We start from the raw sequence: 26,912 nt of genomic DNA on the forward strand, positions 1-26,912 counted from the left end.
TAGAAATTATACAAAAACAATTAGAAATCCAAAAGATAAAAACCAGATTTCAGAAATGGTCAGTGTCATAGAAGGGCTGAGGAGCAGACTTGAAATGGTGGAAGACAGGATCTGTGGAATTGAACACTTGGATACAACTCTGTTTGAGGAAAAATCAGAAAAAACGAAGAAAATGAAGAGACCCTGAGAATTATGTGGGATGCAATCAAAAGCAAAAATCTGGGAGTGATCAGAGTTCCAGAACAGGAGGAGAAAACAGAAGACACAGGGAGGATCATTGAAGAATTGCTGACAGAAAACTTCCCCAATATCATGAAAGATGAAAAGCTGACCATTCAAGAAGCTCAACAAACCCCATACAGGATAGACCCCAAAAGAAAATCACCGAGGCATATTATAATCACACTCACTGAAGCCAAAGACAAACAAAGAATCCTGAGAGCAGCTTGAAAAAAACAAAAAGTCACGTACAGAGGAGAAACAATATGACTAAGCTTGGATTATTCGACAGAAACCATGTAGGCAAGAAGGCAATGGGATGACATATATAAAACCTTGAAAGAAAAAAATTGCCAGTCAAGAGTAATTTATCCTGCAAAACTTTCATTCAAATATGATGGTGAAATTAGGTCATTTCCAAATAAACAGAAATTCAGGGACTATGTAAAAACCAAGCCAAACTTACAAGACTTCTTAAAGGAAGTCCTTCGATCTGAGAACAAACAATATCAGAACACAGGCTGAATACAGGACACAGGATTGTACTAGCCAGATACCAAACTAGGAAATGAACTCTTAAGGACTATGCAAAACCAAAAGAATTATAAATGGGAACCAGAGAGGTTAATCTGTAAATGACAACAGCATCAGAAGAATAAAAGAGGGAATAAAAGGTGTAGATATAGAACCTTCTAATGGAGAAGAAGGAAAGGTGATACCAAGTAGTAATAGACTGGTTCAAATCTAGGAAGATAAGAGTAAATTTCACGGCAACCACAAAGAAAGTTAACAAACCTACTCATCAAAATAAAGAAGAAAAACATAAAGTCCCAGTAAAAACAAAACCTACAAAAACAAAAGAAATGAAAAACAATCCACAAACAAAAGGAACTCAGCACAGGAGAGTAAAAGGAACAAAACTGGAGGACATTATGCTAAGTGAAATAAGTCAATCACTAAAGGAATAATATTGTATGAGACTTCTACTGTATAACTCACGTAAAAGTTTACACACAAAAGAACAATCTTTGTTGGTTATGAGGGATGGGAGGAGTGGCGGGGGGGAACTAAATAGGTAAGTGGTAACTTTGGTGAAGGGTAAGACAGTATACATTGCTGGGGAAGCCAGCACAACGTGTACAAGAAAAGGTCATGGAAGCTCCACAGACGCATCCAAACTCCCTGAGGGACTGAATTGCTGGGCGGAGGGCTGTAGGGACCATGGTCTGGGGGAACATCTAGCTCAATTGGCGTAACACAGTTTATAAAGAAAATGTTCTACATTTTACCTTGCTGAGTAACATCTGGGGTCTTAAAAGCCTGTGAGCAGCCATCTAAGATACTCCACTGGTCTCACCACTTCGGGAGCAAGGGAGAATGAAGAGAACAAGATACAAGGAAAAGATTAGTCCAGAGGACTAATGGACCACAGCTACTACGGCCTCCACCAGACTGAGTCCAATATAGCTAGATGGTGCCCGGCTACCACCACTGACTGCTCTGACCATGATCACAATACAGGGTCCTGGACAGAGCTGGAAAAGGATGTAGAACAGAATTCTACTCACAAAAAAAGACCAAATTTACTGGCTTGACAGACTGGAGAAACCCCAAGAGTAAGGCCTCCCGACACCCTTTTAACTCAGTGGTGAATCCCTCCCAAAGTTCACCGTTCTTCCAGGGATTGGACAGCCTCATAAAACAAAACAGGACTAATGAGACACAGCAGTCCAGGGACAAGGACTAGAAGGCAGGAGTGGACAGGAAAGCTGTATTAGGGAACCCAAGGTTGAGAAGGGACAGTGTGGACATGTCATGGGGTTGTTAACCATTGTCATAGGGAATATGTGTACTGTTTAATGAGAAACTATTTGTTCTGCAAACCTTCATCTAAGGTAAAAAAAAAAAAAAAAAAAACTAAAGGAATTATCTATGTGAGATCAAATTGACAAAGTAACTCAAAAGGTTTTATGGGAAGCCTAGGGAACAGTGAGTTGCAGATAATGGGGATAGAATAATTTGGAAAAGGATAGTGAAAATAGCAGCCCAACTGGAAGAATGTAATCCATGTCACTGAATTGTTCATGTAGAAACTTTCAAAATGGTGTAACTTTGGCTATGTACATTTTCACCAAAAAAAAGATCCTCAAGGTCGAGAAGGGAGAGCGTTGACATGTTGTGGGGTTGTTAACCAATGTCATAAAACAGTATGTGTACTGACCGTTTAATGAGAAACTATTTGTTCTGTAAACCTTCGTCTAAAGTACAATAAAAAAATTAAAAAAAAATAAAAAGCTTGCAAGTGGCCATCTAAGATGCAATAATTGATCCCAACCTACCTGGAGCAAAGAACACCAAAGACACAAGGAAAATATTGTAATCCATAAGGTTTTCAGCGGCTAATTTTCTGAAGTAGATCATCAGTCCTTCCTTGCTATCCTTAGTCTGGAAACTCCACTGAAACCTGTTGTCATAGATTTAATTGTGTCCCTGATAAATATCTGTCAACTTGGCTGGGTCATGATTCCCAGTGTTGTATGACTGTCTACTATTTTATTATCTGATGTGATTTCCCTGTGTGTTGTAAATTCTATCACTATGATGTAATAAGATGGATTAGCAGCAATTATACCGATGAGGTCTACAAGATTACATAGTGTCTAAGCCCATCTCTTTTGAGACATAAGAGAGAAGTGAGCAGAGACAAATGGGAACCTCATACCACCAAAAAAGCAGTGCCAGGAGCAGAGCTCATCCTTTGGACCCGAGTTTCCTGTGCCGAGAAGCTCCCAGATCAAGGGCATATTGATGACACAGACCTTCCGCCAGAGCCAATGGAGAAAGCACTCGCCTGGAACTGATGCCCTGAATTTGGACTTGTGAGAGAATAAACATCTCTTTGTTAAAGCCATCCACTTGTGGTATTTCTGTTATAGCAGCACTAAGACTAAGACACCTGTCCACCATGAGCGACCCTTCTGGTATTTGACATATTGGTGGCATAGCTTCCAGAATCATAGCAACATGCAAGCCACCACAATGTGACAAACTGACAAACAAGTGCTGGGTAGTTTTGTTAGATATTGCCAAATTCCCCTCCATAGGTGTTTTTCTATTTTGCATTCACATTTGGACATTCCTTCAGAGTCTTTGGACACAAAGCTTAGGAACTAATAGGATGGAATTGGAACAAGGCTCTGAAATGCTTTGGCCCATTTCTCATTGAAGATATGTCCTCTGTACTACTTCCAGTGAGTCAAAATGGGAGTAGTGATGTCTCCAGGAGATCTTTTGGTAAATATATTGAGGCACTTTAATTTGTCACATTATTGAATAGGGTTGTGAGGGGGAAGATATTAGGCATCCCTCAATGTAAGGATACATCACACAATGAAGAATTGTTCCAGATCCACATATTTGAATAGCCAGTGGTTATTCATGTAAATGGAAAACGGTTTCTAATGTTTTGAGACTAGAACCTCACCTATTTTATATATAGAAAATCAAAATGTTTTTGTGCAATTTTAATACACACTGAATGTTTCATGGGTGAAACTAACATATAAATAAATCCAGGGAAGATTTGTTTTCCTTTTGAACTTTACCACATGGAAAACCACAATACTGGCAACCATAATACTTCTCCTGGTTTTTGAGTGATCAACACATTTGTCGTTGTCACATACATGACCAACATCCGATTCTACTTCATTTGTCTGCTAGTGTGGAGGGACCTAATCAGTTACGTTTGAAATATGCATTATTTGATTATAACTTACTTTTGCTTTATTCTCTTTTATATTACAGATAATTATATTAATTTTCTTGAAATTATGTATATTGGTAGTTTTTCTCATCTATGAAGTTCATTTTAGGAAAGTAAAGAAAATGTCATAAAATATTTGTTATAAAAGGATGCATGATATCCAACAGGCTTGAAACTCAAAACTCTCAGATCTAAAAGGAATTTCCTAATCGATCTCAGTACTAAATAACATGACATTCTCTCAGCATACATATAAGCGTTATGCTAAATTAATATATGCTTATTTCAGGCGACTTTGGCAGGTGTTTAAAGGCTTTTACAGGAGCCCTGATGATACAGTGGTTAGAGCACTCAGCTGCTAACTGAAAGGTCAGTGGTTTGAACCCATCAGCTGCTCCATGGGAGAAAGACTTGGCAGTATGCTTCTGTAAAGATTTACAGTCTTGGAAATCCTATGGAACAGTTCTACTCTGTCCTTTATGGTCACTATGAGTCAGAATCGACTAGACAGCAATGAGTTTCGTTTTTTTGGTTAAAGGCTTTTAATGGGAATGCATGTTCTGTCTCCCAAGTAGATTTTACATTCTTCAAGGGAAGAAAATGTTGCCTTGATTCCTTTTGTATCTTTTTACAGCAGGCGTTCAATAACAGGTGTTGACAGCCTGATTGAAGTTTAAAGAGAAGCAGGAAAATTCAGAGAGTAGAGTCAGAAGTTTAAAGTAAATTGAAAATAGAGTGCCTGAAAAATGTTAGTTCACCCAAAGAGAATCAGCAAAGGTAAAAGAAACACCGAAACAAAGAACGCCTTCAGAGCTAGATTGGGAAGTGTGATGTTGAGGCAACTGGAAAATTCAACTATTAAAGATATATGCAGGTATGCCCTACCTTGGGAAAACTCAACACAAGCATCTAAAAGTTAAAAATAAAGAACAGGTAAATTAGAGTTTTTTGGGGGGGAGGGGGGAAAATCAATCATACAAGAATTATGATTGGGCACCTGATATGTCTTGACAACTTGGCACACAAAAATGTAGATTATTTTCAGTAGCTTTAAGCATATTCACTTAAAATGGACTTTGGTACATTTAAAATAGGGTCCAATTTACAAAATGCATGTAGATGCAATTAAAGTAGAGTTCGATTTACAAAACATTGATTTTATTCCAGCTTATTGCTAGCGCAATGATTTAAAAAATTAAATGGACCACTGTGGTGTATAAAGGTAGTTAATGATTTCATTGGTAGGCCTGAAGATCAGGAAATATCAAGTTCACTGTGGTGAATAGCCACCATCACAAACTTCATGATTTCATCTCAAGCGGATAATTAGGCCAACAAACAAAAAGAGAAAGAGAAAAGAGCTATGCAGCAGATTATTTCAGTTGGAAGCGATGAAGATCTATGAGACATACATTGGAAAGGAATGTTCACCTCGCTGATTGACAATGTATGTAACTTGAAAGCAACCCGACTGACTACATCCATCATGAAGATAAGAGCCACATATCAGTGAAATGAGATGAAGATGTGATATCATGAGCTCCGTTTGTTTCCCAACATCACAATTCTATTAGAAACTCTTCAAATTAGATAGATGATAAATAGATAACTACACACACGCACATGCACACATACATACAAGTGAACACATACATACATATGTAAATTTTGTTTACTTATATAGCAATTATTATTTAAAAGAAGCAAGAAAAAATGTAGAAAATAAAACAGCTATCTTTCAGTTCAATATGATTTCCTGGATATAAGATTTATTTCTTCTACCAGCCCAAATCTCAATGAAATATACAGAAAAGAAAATGAGTTACACAGGGATTTTGGAAAACTCAACAGACAGCCATCAGAAAACAAGAATGGTGGTGAGTTTTTTAAGTAAATAGAACATGTTATATCAAGTTGACCATGAAATGCAAGAGAAATGAAAAGTACATGGAAAGAAACGTGCTCCACTAAATTTTCTCCCAAAGGTAGTAGATTTGAGAGAAGGAGGTCATGTGAGGTCTGCTTGGTAATTAACCAAAGGTCTGTGAAATAGTTGAGTAAATTATATTAATCAGGTTTTTAAGTGCAAACCAAAAATGGCCACTCTGAGTGAAGGAGCAGAGAAGGGTTTGGGTGGCTCACAGAATTGTGGGACGGCAGGATACCAGGTAGAGGCTAGGCTGCCAGGAGCAACAGCCCAATCAAGCCGCACAAGTGGCCTCATTGGGAAACTCCTGCTACCTCATTCAGGTACCATTATAGTGATTTGCAATTGAGCCACTTCTGTTTCAGGAAATTAATTTTGCAGCCGTGGGCAAGGGTCTTCTCTTTGGACCATCAGATTATGAGTCAAAACCTGGCACAGATGCATTTTGATTGGCAGAGCCTAGGTCAGACAGCTGGAAACACTAGAATTTCTGTTTTCATGGAGGGAGGCATTCCTTACTTCAGCAAGATTCAGAAGATGGAAAATTTCCCAACGTAGACAGAGGTTCAATGACTGACTGAGAGGCCAAAACAAATGACAAGTGTCCATTCATTAAAATCTCCTACTCCTTCCTAATTTTGCCCTCAGGATAAAACCATGAGTAAGACTTTCTAATTTAGACAGTCCAACAACAGATTACAGGACTAACAGGGTTGATGTGGAGAAAGCACTCCAGATAATTTATGTTTATCATGAAGAATGGGGAGCTGCCTTAAGCAGCAGATGAAATACTCCCCCACACTTAAGACATGCTAACCAAGCCACAAGTCCTGCCCCAAGCTCCACTTAAAACCTTCAGAGATAGGACTTCTAAGTCAGAACTTTCCTTCCCTGCCAGGATTTTTCAACGTTTCCTAGATGCTAATGCAAATATCTGTCACCCATCTGTCAGTTTGTCCTACAATGGTGATTTGCATGTTGTTATGATGCTGAAGGAGTCCCTGGGTGGGGCAAAGTGTTAAGTGCTTTATTACTAGCTGAAAGGTTATCATCTCCTGAGACACCTGATGGTCTTCTTCCGAAAGGGCACAGCCTTGCAAATCCTATGGAGTTCTGCTCTGTACACAAGGGGTCATCATGGGTCAGAATTGACTCCATGGCAATCAACAGCAAGAAAATGATGCTGGAAGCTATGCTTCTGATATTTAAATACCAGCAGGATCATCAGTAGAGCTTCCAGACTAAGACAGACTAGGAAGAAAGGCCTGACGATCAACTTCTGAAAATTAGCCAATGAAACCTTTGTGGATCGCAGCAGAATAGTTTCCACTATAGAGCTGGAGATGAATCCTCCAGGTTTGAAAGCACTTAAAATACACAGTGGCAGCAACAACGGACTTGAGAATACCAACAATCATGAAGATGGCACAGGACAGGGCAATGTTTCATTCTGTTGTACAGGGGGTCACCACAAGTCAGAGCCGACTTGATAACAATTAACAACAACAACAACAATTCAACTATATATGAATCTTCAAAAAGAGTTACTAGGCATGTGAGGGAACCCAAAAGAACAACAAGAAATGCAATAAAATTAATAAATAGTCACACAGAAAGATATTTAATATAAGAGATAGAAGAAAATGTTAAAATACTTATTGTTATTATTATTTGAAAGAGAATAAAACAAGGACAGACTTCAATGAAAAGTCAAATTAGAATTCTTAGAAATTAAAATCATGATAACCCACTGCTGTCAAATCAATTTTGATTCATGGTGACCCCATGTGACAGAGTAGAACTGCTTCATAGGGTTTTCTTTCCTGTAATCTTCATGGAAACAGATCACCAGGTCTTTCTTGTCTCATCACTGGGTGGGTTTAAACCACTAACCTTTTGATTAGTAGTTGAGCATGAACTGTTTGCTTAACCCAAGGACCTTAAAATCATGATAGCTAGGTTAAAAAGTGAACAGACAGAGAGATTAGATATGAGAAAGGATACAGCAAGAAACAAGTAATGAATTGGAAGATTGAGCCTTGTGCTTCTTACAGAACATGTAAAGAAAAGATGAAAATGTGATAAGTGTGAGAGAAAATAGAGACAGGATCTAGCCAGGAGGTCTGTGTCAGTTGGGATTGGCTTTAACTGTAAGTAAGAGACCAAAAATAACCATGGCTTAAAAAGATAAGGATATTTCTCTGTCATGTAAAAGCCCACAGGGAGGCAGCACAGAGATTTGATATTCCCAGGCTCACACCCAGTTCAGGATGTTGGCCATGATGCCCATATTCCAGGCAGTAGGATGGAGAATATGACAAAGAAAAAAAGGCTCCAGGAATTGATGGAATACCAGTGAGTGGCTGCTGATATTTAAGAAGAATCCAAAAAGTTGCCACCTAGTGTTTCCACTCCCAATCCACTGACTAGAACTCCAGAACTTAGTTGCATGGCCTTATGTAGCTGCAAACAAGGTTAGGAAATACAGTTTTTAGTGAGTTTGGGAAGAGAGGAGAAATTAAATATGCTAAAGATTTGCCTTATTCAAGGCATAGTTGTAGGTACTTTTTAATTCTCAAAGTTCTTAAGAAAATGTGTATAAATATGCTTATTAAGACTTAAGTATAATTGCTAGTCAAAACAGAAATATGACCTTCTAAAACATCAAAGGAATAAAGGATGAAAAAATTATCAATCAGCAAAAGTCAGGAATGGAATAGAAGAAAAATAGAAACAAGAAAACATAGCTGAGAGAAAATATTGTACATCCTTGCATTGATGGGATAGGCCCAGTTTGGTCTTGACACATTTTGTTTTTAATAAAATAGTGAAGTTGACTTGCTAATATTTTATTTATGCTTACCTTATATTAGCAAAGCCTCAAGTTGCAATATTGAAGGATTTTATAGTAAAAATATTAAACTAAGCAGGAAGCATCAAAAGAAGATGGAAGGAATATACAGAGTCACTGTACCGAAAAGAATTGTTCAATGCTCACTCATTTGAGGAAGTAGCATATGATCAAGAACCGATGGTACTAAAGGAAGAGGTCCAAGCTGCACTGAAGGGAATGGTGAAAAACAAGGCTCCAGGAATTGATGGAATACCAATTCAGATGTTTCAACAAACAGATGCAGAGCTAGAGGTGCATTTATCTATGTTAAGAAATTTGGAAGACAGCTTCCTTGCCAACCGACTGGAAGGGATTCATATTTACGCCCATTCCAAAGAAAGCTGATCCAGAACAATGTGGAAATTATTGAACAATATCATTAATATCACACACAAGTAAAATTTTGCAGAAGATTATTCAAAAATGGTTGCAGCAGCAAATAGACAGGTAGCTGCCAGAAGTTCAAGCCAGGTACAGAAGAGGACTTGGAACCAGGGATATCAGTGCTGATGTCAAATGGATCTTGGCTGAAAGCAGAGAATACCAGAAAGACATTTACCTCTGTTTTATTGACTATTCAAAGGTATTCGACTGTGTGGATCATGACAAATCATGGATAATATCGTGAAGATGGAGATTCCAGAACACTTAATTGTGCTCATAAGGAACCTGTACACAGATGAAGAGGCAGAAGTTTGAACAGAACAAGATGATATTTCCTGGTTTGAAGTCAGGAAAGGTGTGATACAGGGTTATATTCGTTCACCATATTTACTCAATCTGTATGCTGAGCAAATAATTCAAGAAGCTCGACTATATGAAGAAGAACGCAGCATCAGGACTGGAGGAAGACTCACTAACAACTCGTGATATGCAGATGGCACAACCCTGTCGCTGAAATATAAGAGACCTTGAAATACTTACTGATGAAGATCAAAGACTACAGCCTTCATTATGGATTGCACCTCAACATAAAGAAAACAAAAATCCTCACAACTGGACCAATAAACAACATCATGATAAACAGAGAAAAGATTGAAGTTGTCAAGGATTTCATTTTACTGGGATCCACAATCAACACCCATGGGAGCGGCAGTCAGGAAATCAAAAGACGTGTTGCCCTGGGCAAAGCTGCTGCAAAAGACCTCTTTAAAGTGTTGAAAAGCAAAGATGTCATCTTGAGAACTAAGGTGCACCTGACCCAAGCCATGGTATTTTCAATTGCCTCATATGCATGCAAAAGCTGGACAGTGAATAAGGAAGACTGAAGAAGAAGCGATGCTTTTGAATTATGGTGTTGGCAAAGAATATTTAATATACCATGGGCTTCCAGAAGAATGAACAAGTCTGTCTTGGAAGAAGTACAGCTAGAGTGCTCTTTAAAATTGAGGATGGCGAGACTTCGTCTCACATACTTTGGACTTGTTATCAGGAGGGACCAGCCCCTAGAAAAGATAATCATGCTTGGTAAAGTAGACAGTCAGTGAAAAAGAGAAAAAGGTCCTCAATGAGATGGATTGACACAATGGCTGTAACAATGGGCTCAAGCACAACAACAGTTGTGAGCATGGCGCAGGACCAGGCAGTGTTTCATTCTCTTGTATGTAGTGTCGCTATGAGTTGGAATCAGCTTGATAGCACCTAACAACAACAATATATATAATCCAGAAACACATCTTTAGATATGTGGTAATTTAGTGGCATATATAAAAGTTACATTTCAAATCAGAAAATAGACACAATGCAATAAATGTTATAAGAACAATACTTTGTTTATAAAGAAAACGGTATATCTTGCTCTCATTTCTATATACCAAAAAAAAAACCAGAAAAAAAAATGTATTAATAAAAAAATAGAAAATTGTCAAGAGAAAAATGGAGACTGAAAAAGGATCTTAGTGTGCAAAAGTGTTCAAATCAAGAAAGCATCAAGTACAATATGGACAGAATCTACTACATAAAAATTGAAAACTTCTCTATTATGAAAGATGCTATTAATAAACTTAAAATCCAAGTGAAAGACCAGGACAATTACCTATATGATATACGATAGATAGCATTTTACATGTTAATAAGAAATTTCTTTATATTAATAAAAAATATGTTCTGAAAATTCTTAAGGAAAAAAAACTAAACTCACTGGAAACAGGAAGTAATGTGAATAGGCAAATCAATAAAGAAATACAAGTGTCTAACAAATATATGAAAAGATGCTAAATTTTACTATTAATCAGAGGACTTTTAATAAAATCAATGATGTAAAATGATTTTCACTCATATTTATCAGATGGTTACAAATTATAATGATCAACAGTATCAAAGGTTGGTGAAAAATTGGGAAATAGTCACTTTACACAATTTTGGTCTGTCTGGTAAATGTCAAAGAAACTACTAAAATTTAAAATGCATATTCTATGGAAATACTTATCCATAAGAACAAAAATATATGTACAAGGTGTTTATTGTGGCATTCTTTGTAAAGCAAAACTTTAGAATTATGGACTGCTGTACAGCTGTTAATAAATGAGATATATGTACAGGCAAATAAAGCTCTCTGATAAATGTAGTTTAAAACAAGCAAACCAAAACTCCTCAACGTTGTTGAGTAGTATCTCTAATATGATCACACATTTGCAAATGTTTAGACAAAAACTAGAAATACACATTCATTTTCACAGTGATGTGAGAATGGGGCTGGGGAGAAAAATAAGGAGGCTAAAGGAGGATTTTTACTTTACCTTCCGTATGCGTATGTCCTATTATTTGACTTTTTTTTTCAATATCCGTGGGAAATCTTACTTTTGCTATTATTTAGAAGACAGTAATAATAATTAAGAATAAAAGAGAAGAATAAATTATATCTATGAACTCATTAGGAAAACCTGAATGGAGTATAGAAACATCCTTTGGAAATTTTCTAAAAACAAATTAGGAAGAAAGTTCTACTCTGCACGCATGAGGTGGCCATGAGTCAGAATCAACTCTGTGGCAACCAACAACAACAATGCTTGTGATTAATGTCTAGATCTGCAAAAAGTAGGATTTCAGGGCTGGAAGGGACCTTCAGAGGCAACTAGTTCATGCTTATTTACAAATCATATCCAGAGAAATTATATGGTGTCCCTGGAGGAGCAGCCAAGACAGAGTCGGGTTCAGGTCTTCTGTTTCAGTGGCCTTTCCATTACCGCTGCCCTCTCTCTAACTCTTGGGTCTTTTGGTCCATCAAAGTCCAATAATTAATTGATTTTCAGCAGTTATCATAAAGGGGGCCTGGATTTCCCAGGTATGTACAAAATTTTTAGAACTAAAGTAGGACATACTCAGGTCTCCTCCAGAATCACATTTCATTGTCTGATAGCGAAATCACAAAACATTGTTATTTTAGATGAAGACTAGGAATACTAGAAATAAAAGAAATAATTTACATCTAAGTTACTAGGGTTAGGTTTTTTTTTCCTAATATAAATGGACTTAGATATATTTCTACTTCAATTTTAAAGGTCTTTCTTTCCTGTTCTCCTGTTCTTTATTTTGAGTTAATTTACTGGCTCTTGTAAAGGTGTGTTAAATCATTTCCCAAGGAAAATCAATTTATCTCTGAACTCTCACGTTTTCTTCTTTTATCTCTTATTATGACTTTCTTTTGCTTCTTTGATTACTTTAAATACTATTTATTTCAAAAGTCCTTTTTCTTCCCATCTTCACCTCCTCTACCTGTTTTCATTTATAATAACCATATATATTTTTTCAGCTTTGGAACAGTAAGAAAAATACACTTGTTAATTGCCCTGAATATTAATTTTGTTTACAGGGAACTTTTACAGAGATGTTTATTTGCAAGTCCTCCTACCTCAACCATCTTGCCCCTTCATCCACCTCTCCAAGAATCAAAGGCTGATATGTGTTTGATGATAAAACAGCTATTTTATTACAAATGACCAATACAGTTAGAAGGTGATGTTGGAAAGGAACTCCAAGATGTTGTAGGTATGTTTTCTCAATGCACCATATTTCACCATAATTACAAAACAATGCACCATATTTCACCATAATTACAAACCATTTAAACATTAACTACTGACGTTCTTTTGTCTATTTCAGATGCCTGTGGTGTTGGTGGTATGCAAAATAATGACCTATTTTAGAAACGTCCATGCTGAGTAATAACTCATAATAAAAAAATAAAAATACTAAACCTGTACAACAATGTTCATTGAAGAAGTTTTCACAATAGTAGAAAGGTGGAAACAACTGAAATGTCCATCAACAGATGAACTGATCAACAAAATGTGGAATATACATACAATGGAATGTTACGCAGCCATAAAGAGAAATGAAGTCTTGATGGATGCCACTGTATGGACGAACCTTGAAAACATTATGCTGAGTGAAACAAATGAGTCACAAAAGGACAAATACTGTATGATCTCATTTATATGAGATAAGCAGAAATATAGAAAGCAAAGATTATTAGTGGTTACCAGGGGTGTGAGAGAGGGGGAAAAGGGAGAGTTTTTGCTTAGGGGGCATTGAGTTTATGTTAATGGTGGTGGAGGAATAAGTCACAAAAGGATAGTGGTAATGGTTTTGCAATATGAAGAATGTAATCAATGTCATTGAATTTTACATGTAGAAATTGTTCAACTGGTGAGTGTTTTGCTGTTTATACTTTCACCAAATTCAATTCAAAAAAAAAGCCCTTTTCTCTCAAAAATCCTGAGAATGTTATTTTTTAATTATGCATAGATGCTGACTTTAATAAATAAATAAATAGAAATATTTTTCTCAATTTGAGAAAACTATGTTTTTTCTCCAAAGCCCATAATGATGATAAAATTGAAGGATCAGACTCCAAGTATAGGTGACGCATTAAACATGACTTATCAGAGTGGAGTTGACTCATAATTGCTTTGGTGGGGGAGAGGAAAAAGAAGCCAGTTTATGCTGCAGAACTGAAAGGTTAAAGAATTTGACAGCCTAGGTACCTCTGAAGGTGATGAGAGTTGCTCAGAATATGAGGATTGGTTAAAAGTCTTCAAAAAGAGCAACGAAATCCCAAGATTCTCTCTTCCAACCCTTGTGACCAGGAGTCTAAAATCCCCACCCTCCACCAATCACCCTTCCACTCTCTGTGGAAGACAAAAACTTTCTCTGTAGAAACTAAGCAGACAGTTTTAATCTTAGAACCAGACAGCAACATATAGGGAAGTGTCACACCATAGCTATCTCCCACATGGCTCCTAGAATACTGACACCCAGGTAAATCACAGAACCTATCTCCACCCATTCCCCATGCTCTTCAGAAGACTGAGTAATTCTTCTCTGGAGATACTGAATGGTCCAATACAAAAGAACTACAGATATTGACATTTTTGGTTTCCCCCAAGAAAATGGCTAGGTCTCCACCAGTTAATTCTGTAGTAAAGCACTAGTGAAAAAGCCCCAATTATATACTCTGAACTTCCATTTTTATTGTCTTATTCTTAAACTTACATTAAAAGGTATGTATTTGAGTAAAGTCTCTCTAAGATGTGGCATTTAAAAATTCAGAAAAATAGTAATTTGAAAACAGAGACAATGCAAGGAGAGGATGAAAACTTAAACCCCCTTGTCTTAGTCATCTAGTGCTGCTATAACAGAAATACCACAGGTGGATGGCTTTAACAAAGAGAAATTTATTTCTTCATAGTAAAGTAAGCTAAAAGTCCAAATTCAGGGCATCACCTCCAGGGGAAGGCTTTCTCTCTCTGTCGGCCTTCTCATCAATGTTCTGCTGGACTAGGAGCTTCTCCGCGCAGGGACCCCAGGTCCAAAGGACACGCTCTGCTCCTGGCACTGCTTTCTTGGTGGTATGAGGACCCCCTGTCTCTCTGATCACTTCTGTCTTTTATATCTCAAGAGATTGCCTCAAGTCACAATCCAATCTTGTAGATTGAGTCCTGCCTTACTAACACAACTACCACCCATCCTCCCTCATTAACATCATAGAGGCAGGATTTACAACATATAGAAAAATCACACAATACCAGGAATCATAGCCCGGACAAACTGATACACACATTTTTGGGGGGACATAATTCAGTCCATGACACCCAAAAAAAACTAAAATTAATATCCTCAGACAAATAAAACAAGACAGAATATGCATAAAATAAATACAGGAACCTATATAAAAGGAACAATGAACAAGAATTCTTGAAAATTAAACAAACAAAATGGAGACATGCATGTACAATTCAAAGAAAAATTCAACCCAATATTCCTGGTCAGTAGGAGTCCTGCTGGCACAATGGTTAAGTGCTTGATTGCTAACTGAAAGTTTGAACCCAGCAGTGTCTCCTGGGAGAAAAAGACCTGGTAATCTGCTCCCATGAAGATTACAGCCTAGGAAACTTTATGGGGCAGTTCTACTCAGTCCTGTAGAGTTGCTATGAGTGAAAAGACTGTCAGCATACAACAACAAAAACAACATTCCTTGACAACTCATCAATCAAATGCAAGGATAGAATAAGGATATTTTAGACATAGCTTACCTCAAACTATAACCTCTTATACCTACTTCCTCAGGAGGCTTCTTCAGGGTGTATTTCATCAAAAACAAGAGAAGGAACCAAAGGGGAGAAACATGGTGTGACTGAATTTCTAATTCGTTTTTTGAAAATGGGAGCGCTGAAATGCTGCCCAGGCCTCGGAAGGTGTCTGGGAGACCTTTCGGTGGCTGTGCTGTCATTGCCTGAAGCGGTAACCTAGAGAGCAGAGCCTGATGGACACCAAGATCAGCTGGCTGCTTGGAGCGCCACCTCAGAAGGGACTGTGTGAAGGGAGCTAATCCAGGGAGCACAGGGTCGAGCCCGAAAATACGGCAACCTGCACCAGGAAGAAGATCGAGGATTTTAAAGTTGGAAATCTGCTCAGTAAGGGATCATTTGCTGGTGTCTGCAGTTTTGAGTCCATTCACACTGGTTTGGAAGTGGCAATCAAAATGATAGGTAAGAAAGGTATGTACAAAGCCGGAATAGTATAGAGAGTCCAAAATGTGAGGAAAATACATTGCCTATCAAAACATCCTATTTTGGAGCTTTATAACTATTTTGAAGATAGCAATTATGTGTACCTGGTATTAGAAATGTGCCATAATGGAGAAGTGAACAGGCATCTAAAGAACAGAATGAAACCCTTCTCAGAAAAGGAAGCTCAACACTTCATGCACCAGATCATCACGGGAATGTTGTATCTTCATTCTCATGGTATATTACTCCGAAATCTCACACTTTCTAACCTCTGGCTTACTGGAAATGTGAACATCAATATTGCTGATTTTAGTCTGGCAACTCAATTGAAAATGCCATGTGAAAAGCATTATACATTATGTGGAACTCCTAATTACATTTCACCAGAAATTGCAACTCCAAGTACACATGGACTTGATCTGATGTTTGGTCTTGGGCTGTATGTTTTATACATTACTTATCGGAAGACCACCTTTTGATGGTGACAGAATCAAGAACATATTAAATAAATTAGTACTGGCAGATTATGAAATGCCAAATTTTTGTGAAGAGATGCCAAGGACCTTGTTCGCCAGTTACTTCATAGAAATCCAACAGACTGTTTAAGTCTGTCTTTGGTATTAGATCATCCTTTTATGTCCTGAAATTCTTCAACAAAAAGTAAAAATTTGGGAGTCTTAGAAGACTCAATTGATAGTGGACATGCCACAATTTCTACTGTAATTATGACTTCTTACAGTAGCAGTATAAGTGGTAGTTTATTTGATAGTAGAAGACTTTTGATTGGTCGGCTACTCCCAAATAAAATGACTGTTATTTCCAAAGAATAAAAATTCAAGTGATTTTTCTTCTTCAAGAGGTAGGGAAATCAAGAACAAGAAACTATCATTAGTGGAAAGGGAAGAATAATCCGAGATGCAGAAGAAGGGCCACATTCTCTATACCTTCATAGAACACATTCCTCTGATAGATCTGGCACTTCTAATAGTCAATCTCGAGCAAAAGCATATACAATGGAACAATGTCAGTCACCAGAAATCCTTTCGAAGTCGAAAAGATTAGGAGTAGATGAAAATGAAAAGAGAAACTCACCTACAAACAGTAATGTCAATATTTTTCATTTTAAAGAAAAGACATCAAATAGTTCTGGATCTTTTGAAAGACCTTACAACGATCAAGCACTCTCCAATCATCTCTGTCTGAAAAAAACTCCTTTTCCATTTTTAGACCAGACATCTCGGGCTGAAATGGTATAACAGTGGTTTGGGAATCTGCAACTAAATGATCATTTAAGAGAACCTATGAGCGCCATGGCATTAGTCCAAACAGAGATTTCCAGGGCCATCCAGATTTGCAAAAGGACATGTTAAGAAATCCCTGGACTGATAAAAGAGCCAAAAAGAACCCTGATGCTTCTGATAATGTGCAGTCTGTAAAACAGCCAAATCCCATGAAATATATGCCTGCACTTCACAGTAAACCTGAGATAATTCAATAAGAATCTGTTTTTGGATATGGCCCTCTTTCTGAACAAAGCAAGACTAGGGGTATGGAGCCATCATCAGGTTATCAGAAATGTACATGAGGAAGCATTACATCTCCTTTGACTGCTCACAGGTTAAAACGTATCAGACAGAAAACCAAAAAGGCTGTGGTGAGCGTACTTGATTTGGAGGAGGTGTGTGTGGAGCTTCTGAAGGAATATACTTCTCAAGAATATGTGAAAGAAGTTCTTCAAATATCTTATGCAGATCTTGTTTAGTTTCTTGCAGTAGTGTCTTGTAGTTTTCTCTGTATAGATATTTTATGTATCTGGTTAGATTTATTCCTAAGTATTTTATCTTCTTGGGGGCTATTGTAAATGGTATTGATTTGGTAATTTTCCTCTTCAAGGTTCTCTTGTTGGTGTAGAGGAATCCAATTGATTTTTGTATGTTTATCTTGTATCCTGAAATTTTGCTGAAATCTTCCATTAGTTCCAGTAGTTTTCTTGTGGATTCTTTGGGTATTTCTGTGTATAAGATCATATCATCTGCAAATAGGGATACTTTTATTTCTTCCTTACCAATTTCGATGCCCTTTATTTCTTTTTCTAGCCTAATTACTAGGACCTCCAGCACAATGTTGAATAAGAGTGATGATAAAGGGCATCCTTGTCTGGTTCCCATTCTCAAGGGGAATGCTTTCAGACTCTCTCCATTTAGAATGATGCTGGTTGTTGGCTTTGTATAAATGCCCTTGTTTACATTGAGGAATTTCCCTTCTATTCCTATTTCGCTGAGAGTTTTTATCTTGAATGGGTGTTGGACGTTGTCAAATGTCTTTTGTACATCAATTGATAGGATCATGTGGTTCTTTTCTTTTCTTTTATTTATGTGATGGATTACATTGATTGTTTTTCTAATGTTGAACCGTCCCTGCATAAATAGTATAAATCCCACTTGGTCATGGTGAATTATTTTTTGATATGTTGCTGATTTCTATTGACTAGAATTTTGTTGAGGATTTTTGCATCAATGTTCATGAGGAATATTGGTCTGTAATTTTCTTTTTTTGTGGTGTCTTTACCTGGTTTTGGTATCAGGGTAATACTGGCTTCATAGAATGAGTCTGGGAGTATTGCATCCTTTTTTATGCTCTGAAATACCTTTAGTAGAAGTGGTGTTATCTCTTCTCTGGAAGTTTGGTACAATTCTCCAGTGAAGCCATCCGGACCAGGGCTTCTTTTTTTTCTTGGGAGTTTTTTTTTTTAATAACCTTTTCAATCTCTTGTAATAGGTTTATTTAATTGTTTTACTTCTGTTTGTGTTAGTTTACATAAGTAGTGAGTTTCTAGAAATTTCTCCATTTCCTTTAGGTTTTCAAATTTGTCAGAGTACAATTTTTCATAGTAATCTGTTATGATTCTTTTAATTTCAGTTGAGTCTGTTGTGATATCACCCATCTCATTTCTAGTACGATTTATCTGCTTCCTCTCCTGTTTTTCTTTTGTCAATTTGACCAGTGGTTTATCAATTTTGTTGATCTTTTCAAAGAACCAGCTTTGGGACTGGTTAACTCTTTCAACTGTTTTTCTATTCTCTATTTCATTTAATTCTGCTCTAGTTCTTATTATTTCCTTCCTTCTGGGGCCTGTGGGCTTGTTTTGCTGCTCTCTTTCTACTTGTTCCAGTTGTAGGGTTGATGTTTTGATTATGGCCCTTTCTTCTTTTTGGATTGTGCATTTATTGCTATAGACTGACCTCTGAGCATTGCTCTTGCTGTGTCCCAAAGGTTCGGGTAGGATGTGTATCCATTTTCGTTTGAGTCTATGAATGTCTTTATTCCATCCTTAATTTGTTCTATAACCCAGTAGTTTTTGAGCAAGGCGTTGTTCAGTTTCCATGTGTTTGATTTTTTTTCCTTGCTTTTTGTGTTGTTGATTTCCACTTTTATGGCTTTATGGTCAGAAAAGATGCTTGGTAATATTTCGATGTTTTGAATTTTGTTAAGGCTTCCTTTATGGCCTAATATGTGGTCTATTCTGGAGAATGTTCCATGTGCATGGGAAAAGAAAGTATACTTGGCTGCTGTTGGGTGCAGGTGTTTGGTATATGTCTATGAGATCTAGTTGGTTGATTGTAGCGTTTAGCTCTTCTGTGTCTTTGTTGAGCTTCTTTCTGAATGTTCTGTCCTTCACTGAAAATGGTGTGTTGAAGTCTCCTACTACTATTGTGGAGCTGTCTATCTCTCTCGTCAGTGCCGTTAGAGTTTGTATTATGGATTTTGGAGCCCTGTTGTTGGGTGAGTAAAAATTTATTATAGTTATGTCCTCCTGGTGTATTGACCATTTAATCATTGTATAGTGCCCTTCCTTCTCCTTTGTGGTGGATTTTCCTTTAAAGTCTATTTTGTCAGAGATTAATATTGGCCCTCCTGCTCTTTTTTCAGTATTGTTTGCTTGATATATTTTTTTCCATCCTTTGAGTTTTAGCCTGTTTGTGTCTTTAAGTCTAAGGTGCATCTCTTGTAGGCAGCATATAAATGGATCATGCCTTTTTATCCAATCTGCCACTCTCCATCTCTTTATTGGTGCATTAAGTCCGTTTACCTTCAGTGTAATTATGGATAGGTATGAGTTTAGTGCTGTCAACTTGATGTCTCTTTTTGTGTGTTGTTCAGTTTCTTTGTTCCCCTTAATTTTCTGTGCTGAGTCGTTATTCTTTATGTATTTTTTTTTCATCTTTTTCATTGTTATAGCGTTTGTGTTTCCTGGGTCTATATGTTTTTCTACTATTTTATTTTGATTTGTAGGATTGTTAGATTCCTTTGTGGTTACGTTAATATTTACCCCTATTTCTCTAAGTTTATACCAGTCTTTTATTACTTTATATCGCCTTGACTTCGCTTCCGTATGAAAAATCAATGTCTGCATTTTTAAGTCCCTTTTTTTTTGTTTTAATGTTGTCCTTCTTTACATATTGATATCTCTGTTTCCCTATTTTCATTGTTTTAGCCTGATGTATTTTCGACTTCCCTATTTGAGTCAATATCTGGTTGCTCTGTCCTGTGTTCTAGTCTTGCATTGTTATCTGGTGTTACTGATTATCTAACTGTAGGACTCCCTTTAGTATTTCTTGTAATTTTGGTTTGGTTTTTGCAAATTTCCTGAACTTCTGTTTATCAGGAAATGCCCTAATTTCGCCATCATATTTGAGAGACAGTTTTTCTGGATATATAATTCTTGGCTGGCAGTTGTTTTCTTTCAAAGCTTTTTATATGTCATCCCATTGCCTTCTTGCCTGCATGGTTTTTGCTGAGTAGTTCGAGCTTATTCTATTTGACTCTCCTTTATAGATGACTTTTCTTTTGTCCCTAGCTACTCCTAAAATTCTCTCTTTATCTTTGGTTTTGGTAAGTTTGATTATAATATGTCTTGGTGAGTTTCTTTTGGGATCCCCTTATATGGGGTTTGATGAACATCTTGGATAGATATCTTCTCATCTTTCATGACATCAGGGAAGTTTTCTGTCAACAAACCTTCAACAATTTTCTCTGTATTTTCTGTTATCCCCCCTTGTTCTGGTACTCCAATCACTCGTAGATTATTTCTCTTGATAGAGTCCCACATGACTCTTAGAGTTTCTTCATTCTTTTCAATTCTTTTATCTGATTTTTCCTCAAAGAAGTTGGCGTCTAGTGCTTTATCTTCAATGTCACTAATTCTAACTTCTACTGCCTCAGTTCTGCTCCTATGACTTTCTATTGAGTTGTCTTTTTCTGAAATTTTATTGTTAATCTTCTGGATTTCTGATTGCTGGCTCTCTATGGATTCTTGCAGCCTATTACATTTGTCATTATGTTCTTGAATAACTTTTTTAAGCCCTGCTACTACTTTGTCTGTATGTTCCCAGGCCATTTCTACATTCTGTAGAAATTCCTTTCTAATCTCTAGAAGAGTTCTGTATATTAATCTTTTGTATTCTGCCTCTGGTAATTCCAAGAAATTCTCTTCCTCCAGAGAATTTATTGATTCTTTATTTTGGGAGCTTGCTGAAGCCAGGACTGCCTCTTTATGTGATTTGATATTGACTGTTGTCTCCGAGCCATCAGTAAGTTATTATAATTTTATTTTATATTTGTATAGTGAGTCCTAGCTTCTTGTTTTGTTTTGATATGTCGAAATAGGCTACTCGTGTGCACTAGTTTGATTATTGGCACCTTTGAAGCTCTAACCTCCTGTCACCAGGTAGTTAGTTCTGTAACTAAGTATGTGTACACAGGAGTCCATTAAATTTTCCTATATGGTTTCAGCTCAGGTGTCCAGGCAGTCAGTCACCAAGTGTGTGGTGCAGGCTCTCACCTATAGTCTTAGAGAGGCATGGGTGATTGGTTCAGGCACTGGACTCTGGCTGTGGTAGGGGATCATGCACTGAGCCAGGCAGGGGGCTGACAGCTGCCCCTGAGAGTCTGAAAGGAAAGCATGTCCCTATTCCCTAGAGTGAGTAGGTAGGTAAGTTTTGCAGCCAGACTATGAGCACCCCACTTTGTTGACTGTAAAGACTCAAGGGCACCTATTTTCTTGGACTCCTGTAGCAGCTGGCTAGGTGGCTTAGGTGATGCCACCAGTCCTCAAGCCCCTGTTGCAGATCAGTAAAAGTGCCTACTTAAGGGGCAGGGCTGTTTCAAGGGTCACAAATCTGCCACTTCACAGCTGAAACAGTGGAAGTTAAACTTCAGATGTTTTCCCTATTTTACTGTGCTATATAGGGGTGTAAGGCACCCAAAGTCTGCAGACCCCTTATGCCTATGCCTAGCAAAGGAGCTATGGCGACCCTGAGTTCCTGGCTTAGGGGGGGCAGTAGCTTATTTGTTCCCTCTCCAAGGTGAGGAGAATGGGTCAGGGTGCGGTTTGGGATCTTTCTCTGGCCCAGTGGACTCCAGGTGCAGAGCATGGAGGGAGGAGGTAAAAGGGAGAGAGGTTTTTCCCAATGGGGCTTTTTTTTTTTTTTTAAATCCCCGTGAAAAGCCGCAGGCACGTACTTATCTTTGGCCACTTGGGAGCTGCTTTTCACTGGTTCAGACTGTCCAAGCAGAATCTCTGCTGCCAGATCTCTCAGTGTGGAAACTGCTTCCCAAGCGCGTGCACAGCTGTTTGCCTGCATCACTGCAGACAAGGAGTGGCTGAAGAGGTGCAGTACCACTGCCACCGCTAGGCGCTGCTGACTTCTTCCGTACAGTCTCCCTCTCCCCCCGCCCCTCAGTCTGATTCCTAAACTTTGCCTTGTTCAGGGATCCTAGATATTCATATACAATCAAATCACTTGTTTTTCCAGGTCTTTGTTGTAAGAGGGATATAGGAAGCTGTCTGACTACTCCACCATCTTGGCCCCGCCCCCCATAGATAATTTTTAAATCAGAAGTTTCATCTTGATATTTCAATAATTGTCTTAAAAATAAAATTTGCATTTGCCAGATACCATCAGTTTTGACATTTGGGAAATAATAACAGTTACTTTTTCCTAAACACTATCCTGGAAACCCTGGTGGCATACTTGTTAAGACCTACGCCTGCTAACCAAAAGGTCAACAGTTCAAATTCACCAGGCACTCCTTGAAAACCCTATGGGGCAGTTCTACTCTATCTTTTAGGGTTGCTATGAGTTGGAATCCACTCAACGGCAACAGGTTTTTTTTTTTTTCTTTTGGTTTTTAAGCATTGTTCAAAAATTATTTGAGGTATATACCAAAATTCCTTCCTATTTACATATGAGAAGACCGAGGCAATTTAAAGTTAAATAAATTGCTTAAATTCACATAACTAGTGGTGAAGCCTGGGATTTGAACCCAGACTTTTTGACCCCTGAGTTTGTGTGCTTAATCATTATGGTATGTTATTATCCTAGGAGAATTGAACCTGTTATTCCGAGGATTGGTAGGGGCAACTTGCTTTCTGGGATTATAGTACATTATAGTATCATACTGGCCACTTGGTCTAGCTCCGAGACCACTGACCAAAAGAAAAAAAAGAAATTCAAGCTACTGGAACATTAAGTCTTACTTCATTTCTCCCCAAACTCTAGGAATCCACCTGCCATCACCTTATTTCACTAACTGGAGTCTGGATCAGACGTAAGTCACTGTGAATTCAAGAACTACTTCTTCATTGCATCTGTACCTTAATCTAACTAAATTTTATCTCTAAGAACATGGATAATACTGAACTAGATTAATCTTTTAATACAAACCCTGTAGAAAGTGACGTTTTAAGATTTTCTCTAGATTGTACAACCCAAATTTCTTTAATAGTCCTCACATATGTTTTCTGCTGTCTCTTTTTTATTTCTTCTTATTTTTATTGTTCATACCTGTACTTTTTGTCATATTTGATTTTAAATGATGTCCTGTTTAAAACATAAGGCGCCTTGTGGTGGAGTGGTTAAGCACTAGGTTGCTAATGGAAAGGTGGATGGTTTGAACCCACTAGCTGCTCCACAGAAGAAAGATGTGGCCATTGCCTTCCATAAAGATCACAGCCTTGGAAACTCTATAGGGCAGTCCTACTCTGTCCAAGAGTGTCACTATGAGTTGGAATCAACTCAGTGGCAATAGGTTTTGGTATTTAAAACGTATAGATCTCGAATCTTCTTTTCTCTTTTAAAATATTTTTGTATGGAAAATTAAAACATAGGTATCATAATGAGAATGTGTTAGTTTTTCCTCACCTAGAGATTTTTAATGTAGTTGAATTAGATAGAGTTATCAGAGAATATGCAAAGCTTCGGGAGCTGAGCCAAAGGGAGAATAACATCTACTAACCACAAGGCAGACCTGGGAACACCAAAATGGAAGACAAGTGGCACCTGCTCTCAATACATTTAAAAATCTAACCCTAGAGAAGGTCGTCTAAGTAATTAACTAGCATGCAAAGCAGAGTATGGCAAATCTTGCAAGTGATCTTCTAGCCGAGGTTGAAAGAACAAAGAGGAAAATAGCACTGAGGCCAAACCTCTATGAAGCAAAGCCTTGGCCCATTCTCAATGTATTTCTCTACTGTGTGCATGTGTGTGTGTGTGTGTGTGTGTGTGTGTGAGTGTATGCACTTGGAAGGAATGAGTAGAAGTTTATTAGATGCAGGAACCTGTTGAAAGGATGAATATGAAGCAGGGCTGGTCCTTTGACTGGGCTTGGAGAAAGATGTAAACCTATGGAGGAGCATGGAGAGGAGTAGCCTGTGGCAAACAGAGGTGCTTTCATCAACCCAAATGAAGTTCCAGGGAAGCTGAGGATGAACAGAGAAATGTAGTACTGACCATGGGATGGAAGGAAGAAGAACAGAGGCAGAAGAATAAAAGTGGAAGGCACTATCAGAGGTAGTCTGGATAAGCCAATCTTTGAGGGATCCCTCCCTCCAAAGTGGGTGAGGGACTGAACTTGGAGGTGTCATAAGGCCAGCCCAATACAGTGTGTGCCTGAGAGACTGTGGACAGCTCAAGTCTGCCCTTTCCCAGGTTTAAATATTTCTGCATCTAAAATAAAATGGGCAAAATTTCAAACCTTTTTTTTTTAAGAATTTATTGGTGGTACACAGGAGCTTAGTCAAAAATAAGATTTTTCTCAATATTAAAATTCATGATGTTTGCATTTTGATTCCTACTCTTTAGGCCTATCTACCAGAGGGAACCATGGCCGTCATTAGAAACAAAATACCCCCATCAGAACTCTGCTTGATGTGCTCTGTGCTCCGTCTCCCTCTGGTGCTCCTGGGCACATGCTTCATTACCTTTGCAAATTCCCAAGGACACAGTTCATTTTCATAATTACAAGATGTGATAGAAATTCAAGAAAAGCTCCACGACGTTGACTGCTGTCATAAACATACCTAATTGGTGTATCTGCTAAAGAATATGCTCAGAACACAGCCCTCAATGGAAATCTCAAAGGCTGGATTTGAAAGAGCTGCTGAGCCAGGGGGTTTGGCAATATAGGTTTTAAGAAAAGAGCACTAAACCAGGAATTGAACCACAATGGAAACTAGATTATAGTGTTTCCTTTTTCTTTCTTATGCAGAGAAAGTATAAGAAGCTCTTCTGAAGGCAACTGTCACTTTTCCCATTTTCAATACTGTGAGACTGGATGTCTCAATTTTCCATTATCTAATTTACCTCAACACTTCTGGATTTTGAAATACAGAGTAATTACTCTTCTAACGGGACAACATTTCATGTGCCACATGGAATTACCAGTAGACAATATTTTAAAAATTTAAGTATCTGGAAAAGTAACAAAAAAAAGAAATATGACCTACAAATGCAGGGTAATGCTTTTGAAGGAAATAAATGATAAAAAAATTCAAATAATCAATGAGAAGGTAAAAGTTGTAGAAAATAATGCTACAAGGTGTACGGAAACAAGAAATAATAAATTAGATATTAAAATATTTTTACAAAGGGCAGATACAAGTTAGAAAATATTTCATATCTTCCATTATAGTCAAGCCTATTGTTTTCAAAGGCACTGATGAGACTGAAAAGAGACTATCACTTCTTTGAATATATTCAAGTCTGAATAACCTTGGAGCGCTTAACCATTTGCATTTTACCATCTGCTTTGCATGCTTCTTAACTTAATATGCATATCCAGGACTTGATTCAATTTACAAGCTCCTTCAGGAAGACATGTGCTACTATTGTATTGCAGAAGTGATGATATTCCACTGTCTGTACAACATAAATCTGAGAGGACGACAAGGAAAAAACACTAGAAAAAAGAGTTGGGAGACTTTAAGACAGTTTTTAACATAATTACTTACTCACTCTGTGACCTTGAACAATGTATCTAAATTTACCAGTCTTCAATTCTCTCACATGTAGAATGGATTAGGCAACCTCTATAAAATTTCTTCCAACTCCCAAATTCTCACAAACATTCCCACTGGGGCAGTGACAGATATTTTCAGTGAGGAAACTGACATCAGCTGGTGCCTCCTCTCCCTTCTTCTGATAGATATATGCTGAGGAAAGATTCCTCAAGAGATTTAAAAACAAAAAACAGTTATACTAAAGTAAAAAAAAAAAAAAAGAAGAAGAAAAAACCAAACCTGTTGCCACTAAGTCGATTCTAACTCACAGCGACCCTATAGGACAGAGTTGAACTGCCCCATAGAGTTTCCAAGGAGCAGCTGGTGGATTTGAACTGCTGACCTTTTGGTTAGCAGCCACTGTGCCACCAGGGTTCCAGTTACTGAGATCAATATTTCAAAATGACATTAAAGATCTCATGCCAACAAAATGCATGGGCACTTAAAAATTAAAATAAATTTAAATATATGAATATTCATAATAATTGTAAATACTATAAGAAACATCCTTGCTCACACACGCATACACACACAAAGGGGTAGGGTGGGAGAGACTGACTTAGAATGGCAACAAAAGCAAAAACTCTAGGCAGAAGCACCATGCCATCACTCCACAGCAAAGATCCAAAAAACTAAGCCAAACAGAGAAAACAGCAATCCTGAAATCTTAAACATCAAATGAAGAGATAAAGAACTCAGCCAAACAGCAAATGGAATAAGAAACTGACAAAGAACAGAGCGAGGAGACATACATGGAG

The 26,912-nt window shown here is 37.6% G+C and overlaps 1 pseudogene; it reads left to right on the forward strand.

The window, feature by feature from the left end:
- LOC101359593 (serine/threonine-protein kinase PLK4-like) overlaps nucleotides 1–17,577 on the forward strand; it is an 86,348-nt pseudogene extending 68,771 nt beyond the window's left edge.
- Nucleotides 17,578–26,912: the final 9,335 nt, after the last annotated feature.

The sequence above is a fragment of the Trichechus manatus genome, unplaced genomic scaffold, assembly GCF_000243295.1.
Source record: "Trichechus manatus latirostris isolate Lorelei unplaced genomic scaffold, TriManLat1.0 scaffold00005, whole genome shotgun sequence".
NCBI lineage: Eukaryota > Metazoa > Chordata > Mammalia > Sirenia > Trichechidae > Trichechus > Trichechus manatus.